This window comes from Anomaloglossus baeobatrachus, chromosome 2, assembly GCF_048569485.1.
Source record: "Anomaloglossus baeobatrachus isolate aAnoBae1 chromosome 2, aAnoBae1.hap1, whole genome shotgun sequence".
NCBI lineage: Eukaryota > Metazoa > Chordata > Amphibia > Anura > Aromobatidae > Anomaloglossus > Anomaloglossus baeobatrachus.
In genome coordinates, this window is record NC_134354.1 from 697,178,596 (window position 1) to 697,184,765 (window position 6,170).

Genomic DNA, 6,170 nt, shown 5'->3' on the forward strand with positions numbered 1-6,170 from the left:
TGTATCATCGGTGTAGGGTCCGGCATTTCCATGAATTGGGAAATACCGATGTTACGATGTTGTTCCTCTTTCCTGCGGCAGCACACATCGCTGTGTGTGAAGCCGCAGGAGCGAGGAACATCTCCTACCTGCGTCCTGCGGCTCACGCCGGCTATGCGGAAGGACGGAGGTGGGCGGGATGTTTACGTCCCACTCATCTCCGCCCCTCCGCTTCTATTGGCCGCCTGCCGTGTGACGTCGCTATGACGCCGCACAACCCGCCCCTTAATAAGGAGGCGGTTCGCCGGCCAGATCGACGTCGCAGGGCAGGTGAGTGCATGTGAAGCTGCCGTAGCGATAATGTTCTCTACGGCTGCTATCACCATGATATCGCAGCGGAGGCGGGGACTATCGTGCACGGCATCGCAGCAACGGCTTGCGATGTCGTAGTGTGCAAAGTGCCCCTAAGTTTTACCGTTAGATGTACATTTTAGCACCTGTGTATAACCCATGCACGGCACACCTTCTCTAAATACACGTAAAGTAAAGGAATAGTAATGAGAATGTAATGGAAGAACTGATGATTACGGATTTTGAGTATTTTCAATGTATCGTATATAAACAATGTAATAATGTAGATTTTTTTTATGTGGCGTTTTTATTATTGAACTGATGTTTTGTTAACTGTGATAAGTTATGAGAGTTTTGCTCAAATCAGACTCCACCCATGAAGGTATTTATGTATATTATTATTTTTATAACTGAGTTAGGCCACTTTAGGCTACGTGCGCACTATAACGTTTTTACCACGTTTCGGAGCGGTTTTGGCTGTGTTTTGCCGCATTTTTGATCACTGCGTTTTGCTGCGTGTTTCCAATGCACGGCATGGTTGAAAAACGCAGTAAAACACATAAAAGAATTGACAAAAACGCACCTAAAAAAAAAAAGTTGTGTGCGGACAGCAAAATTGAAAAGTCATAGACTTTGCTGGGGAAGCAAAGTCATGCAGTTTTGAGTCCAAAAACGCACAAAAACGAACCCGAAAAATGTGCAAAAATGCAGCGAAAAACGCTTAGTGCGCGCATAGCCTTAGATGACTTTAAAGAAGCCCTCCAATAAAATATAAAATAAATTAATAAATAAAAATCTTTGTATATGTGTAAGTGAGAATGTATTGATATACTCACCTACCCCCATCTTCTCTGGGATCCAGCACTGTTCTGCTTCTCTTCTCAGTGACGTCAACTCTCTTCAGACTCTACAGGTCACACTGCCTCTGCATGACCCAGAAGTGGCTTTTACAGTCTATGGATCATCAGAATGAAGGTCTATAGACTTGCACTGCAAAAGAGACTTCCAGCTCACGCATCGAGCACAGAGTGAGCCGCAGAATCTGAATAGCGGTGATGTCAATGAGAAGAGGAGCAGAAATGCGATGGATCCCAGAGAAGATGAGAATACTAATACACTTACACTACTTCATATATATATATATATATATATATATATAAAAATTTATTAAAATAATCTTTATAGGAGGGTGTCTTTAAGAGATGCATCTCAAAAATCGTAGTATGACTGCAAGACCTAGATGTTCCTTGGGTTTACGGAACAGAATTTAGATTATCATAGAGAACTATGCTAATCGGAGGTCGGTTCAGTAGACTCAGCGTGATCGGTATTTTGTGGTCTTAATACTGATATTAAAATGCAGCTGCATTACAGAAGTCTGACCTTAGCATAAACTCGTTGGTTTGTGCTAAAGGGATCTGTATATACACAAATAGATGTGAGTAGACTTAAAGTGTGACTATACTGTTTTTTATCATTTTGTACAGCATGGAAAGTATAAAGCTCTTAAAAATCACTTTTACTAGAAGGCTTTGTATTCAATCCTGTAAAAAAAATGCATGTAAGAGGCTTCCAAACCCCGGCTTTTCCCGTCTATCAGCTTGCTTTTAGATGACTTGATATCAGAACATACTTACGGTAGTTGGAGTACAGATGATGGCAGTGATGGGTCAGCTCAGCGTCTGTGTATAACTAAAGCCTGCTTTACACAGGATGACCGATCGTGCGATTTCACGATCGATCGTACCCGCCCCCATCGTTTGTGCGTCACGGGCAATTGATTGCCCATGGCGCATAAAGTCGTAAACCCCCATCAAACATACTTACCTCCCGTGCGACGTCGCTGAGGGCGGCAAACATCCACTTCCTGAAGTGGGAGGGATGTTCCGCGTCACAGCGATGTCACACGGCGGCCGACCAATAGAGGCGGAGGGGCAGAGATGAGCGGGATGTAAACATCCCGCCCACCTCCTTCCTTCCGCATAGCCGGCGGGAGCCACGGGACAGAGGTAAGCTGCTGTTCATCGTTCCCGGGGTGTCACACGGAGTGGCGTGTGCTAACCCGGGAACGATGAGCAACCGGCGCCATTTTAATTAAACGAGATTATAAAACCGAGCGACGAGTACACGACTCATGATTTGTGAGCGATACTGTGTTGCTCGGAGGTGTCACACAGCCCGACGTCGCAAGCGATGCCGGATGTGCATCACAAAAACCGTGACCCCGACGATCTATCGCACGATAGATCGTCTCGTGTAAAGCACCCTTAAGTCTGTGGATGAAGTGCTACAGGAGATTGTTCTGTTCTCCAAATGGGTATGTCCTGATATCAATAAAGCTGACAGGCAAATAAACTGAGAAAAAGAAAACAGAATACTGGAAGCCTCTTGCATGCAATTGTTTCTACAGCTATACAGACAGATCATTAACAAAATGATTTGCACAGTTATGTAACTCTCCATGCTGTTTAAATTATACAGTCATGGGCGAAAGTGTTGGCACTCCTGAAATTGTTCCAGTAAATGAAGTATTTCTCCCAGAAAATTATTGCAATTACACGTTTTGTTATACACGTTATTTCCTTTTTGCGTATTGAAAAAAACACAAAAAAAATAGAAAAAAAAAAGCAAAATGAACAATCCCAAAAATGAGCTAATCAAAATTGTTGGCACCTTTCCAAAATTATGGGGGAGCAACCTTTTTTCAAGCATGTGATGTTCGTTCAGACTCACTGGTGGCAAGAAACAGGTGTGAGCAATATGAAAATCACACCTAAAACCAGATAAAAAACAGGAAAAGCTGGCTCAATCTTTGCACTGCGTGTCTGTGTCTGACAAACAGAGAATGGAAAACAGAAAGAGGAGAAGAAAGCTGTCTGAGGACTACAGGACGTAAATTTTTTAAAAAAATATAAACAATCTCAAGTTTACAAATCCATCTCTAGAGATCTTGATGTTCATTTTTCCACAGTGCACAAGATAATCATTTATGCTAATGATAGCTAATCTACCTGGACATGGACGGTAGAGAAAAAGTGATGAAAAGTTGCAATGCAGGATAGTCCGGATGGTGGATAAGCAGCCCCAATCAAGTTCCAAAGAAATTCAAGCTGTCCTGCAGGCTCAGGGTGCATCAGTGTCAGCACGAACTATCAGTCAATATTTGAATTAATTGAAATGCTATGGAGGAGACCCCGGAGGAACCCACTGATGATACAGATACTGCATTTTGCCAAAATGTATGTGAGTAAGCCAAAGTCATTCCAGGAATGTATCTTATGGACACATGAGACCAAGATAGAGCTTTTTGGTAAAACATATCATTCTAGTGATTAGTTAAAACGGAATAAGGCTTACAAATAAAATAACACAGTACCTACAGCCAAATATGGTAGAGGTTCAAATATGTTTTTAGGGTTGTTTTGCTGTTTCTGTTACTGGGTGCCTAGACTTTGTGCAAGGCACCACGAAATCTGAAGATTACCAAAAGATTTTGGGTCACAATATAATGCCCAGGGTGAGAAAGCTGGGTTTTCGTCCTAGGTCATGGGTCTTCCAGCAGGAATTGGATGGAAACAAAGTTGTGGAAAGTTCTGAGGTGGCCAGCATGGAGTCCGGATCTAGATCCCATTGAACACCTGTGGAGAAATCTTAAAATTGCTGTTTGGAGAAGGCGCCTTGAAATATGAGAGACCAGGAACAGTTTATAAAGGATGAGTGATCCACAATTCCAGGTGAGAGATGTAATAAGCTTGTGGATGGTTATTGGAATAAATAACTGCAATCACTTCCTAACAGTGTGCAACCAAATATTATGCTGAAGGTGCCAACAATTTTGTCAATCCCATTTTTGGAGCTTTGTGTGAAATTATGTCCAATTTACATTCTCTGCTTTTTATGTGATTTTCCAATACACACATATGAAATAAACGTGTATAACAAAATATGCGCAATTGTAATAATTTTCTGAGAGAAATACTTCATTTCTGGAACAATTTCAAGGGTGATAATTAAAATTGAGTGAGTACCTAACTATTCGTACTTGCTATACTCATAATGAATACTGTCTACTACTCACGTATTCATTCCGAATAGCGTGTGCAATGTAAGTAAATGGGGAATTCTCGCAATGTAATGAGTAACCCGAATTCCGCACTATTCGCTACTCACGCGAATAGTACGGCATTCGGGTTACTCATTACTTTGTGAGCATTCCCCATTGACTTACATTACATACGCTATTCGGAATGAATACACGAGTATTAGACAGTATTTATTATGAGTATAGCGAGTACGAATAGTTAGGCACTCGCTCAACTCTACTGCCAATACTTTAGGCCATGACTGTGTACTGTGTATACACAGTGGTACCTCGCTTAACGAGTAACCCACTTAATGAGAATTTCGCTTAACAAGCAAAGCTTTCTGTAAATTTGTAACCCACTTTACGAGAAAGCTTTGCTGTACGAGCGAAATCCTCACCTCACACACTTCCGGTTCCGTCCACCTACCGCGCTCTAACCCGCACTTGCAGTCCACACAAACACACACATGTATGCACAAACACACACAAACATACACGCACTCACACACATACAGTATTATGCTCACCTTACCTTCCGTTCCACCGCCAAGCTCATGGTTCTTGTAGTTCCCGGGTACATCGCGGCGAACTACAAGTACCATGAGGCCGGCGGTGGAATGGAAGGTAAGGTGAGCATATAATATCTGTACCTTCCGTTTCATCGCCGACCTCCTGGGTCCAGTAGTGCGCCGCGCCGCTCCGCTCCAGGCATTGTCATCCATAGCAACGAAGCAGGAACTTCCTGGTTCCTGTCACCGCTTGTCAAAGGCAGCGCGCTGGCCAATCAGAGGCAAGCAGCTCTGCCTTTGACGTCAGCACTCTGGCAGGAAGTTCCGTCCTCGTCGTTATGGTTACCTGATACACGGCCCGCACCGGAGAACAGCAAGTCCCAGGAGACCGGCGATGGAATGGAAGGTAAGGTGAGCATATAATATGTGCATGTGTGTGTTTTTGCATGTGTGGAATGATAAAATAGGGGACCAGGATGGGACATTTAACACACTGTGGAACGAATTGTCAGCATTGCAATGATTTCCTATGGGAAATCTTGCTCTGCTGAACGAGTAACTTGATTAACAAGCACAGTCCCAGAACGGATTGTTCTCGTTAATCAAGCTACCACTGTATGTATATATATATATATATATATATATATATATATATATATATCTGTTACTCTTTAAAAAAAAATTGACCAGATTGGGTCATCAGTATGAGACTGATAGGGGTCTGACCCCCACTGATCAGCTGTCGAAATAAGCAATGTAGAGGTAGAATATACAATATCTAGTGGCTGCTTCCGACTACTGCACGTTGTCTCCCATTTCCATACAAGTGAATGGAGATAAACTGCAGTGCTTGGTCTGTGTTCTGCACACTACATCACTTAGTTTCGGACACTGCCGGAGCAGATTTCGGGCGACAGCTAGAGGTGCTGTGTGCCAGACCCCCATCAATCTCATGGGTTTTCAATCGTTAAGTCCCAGACAAACTTTTATGGCGTCTGCATACCTCGCTGGCATACAGCTATCTTTCCAAAATCCTCCATACACATTCTATGTTCAGGCAACTATGAATGTTTTTTCAATGGAGAGAGAAATCGTCTTTAGAAACCTCTCGCAGCAGATTATGTCCAAGGACAAACAAAGTATTGAGAGTTACATTTCATCATGCCCGATTCTTCATTTCCTCACTTTCGTCCATCAGGAGAGAGTAAGGATGCCATTATACACATTAGATCAGGGGCCGACCAGGT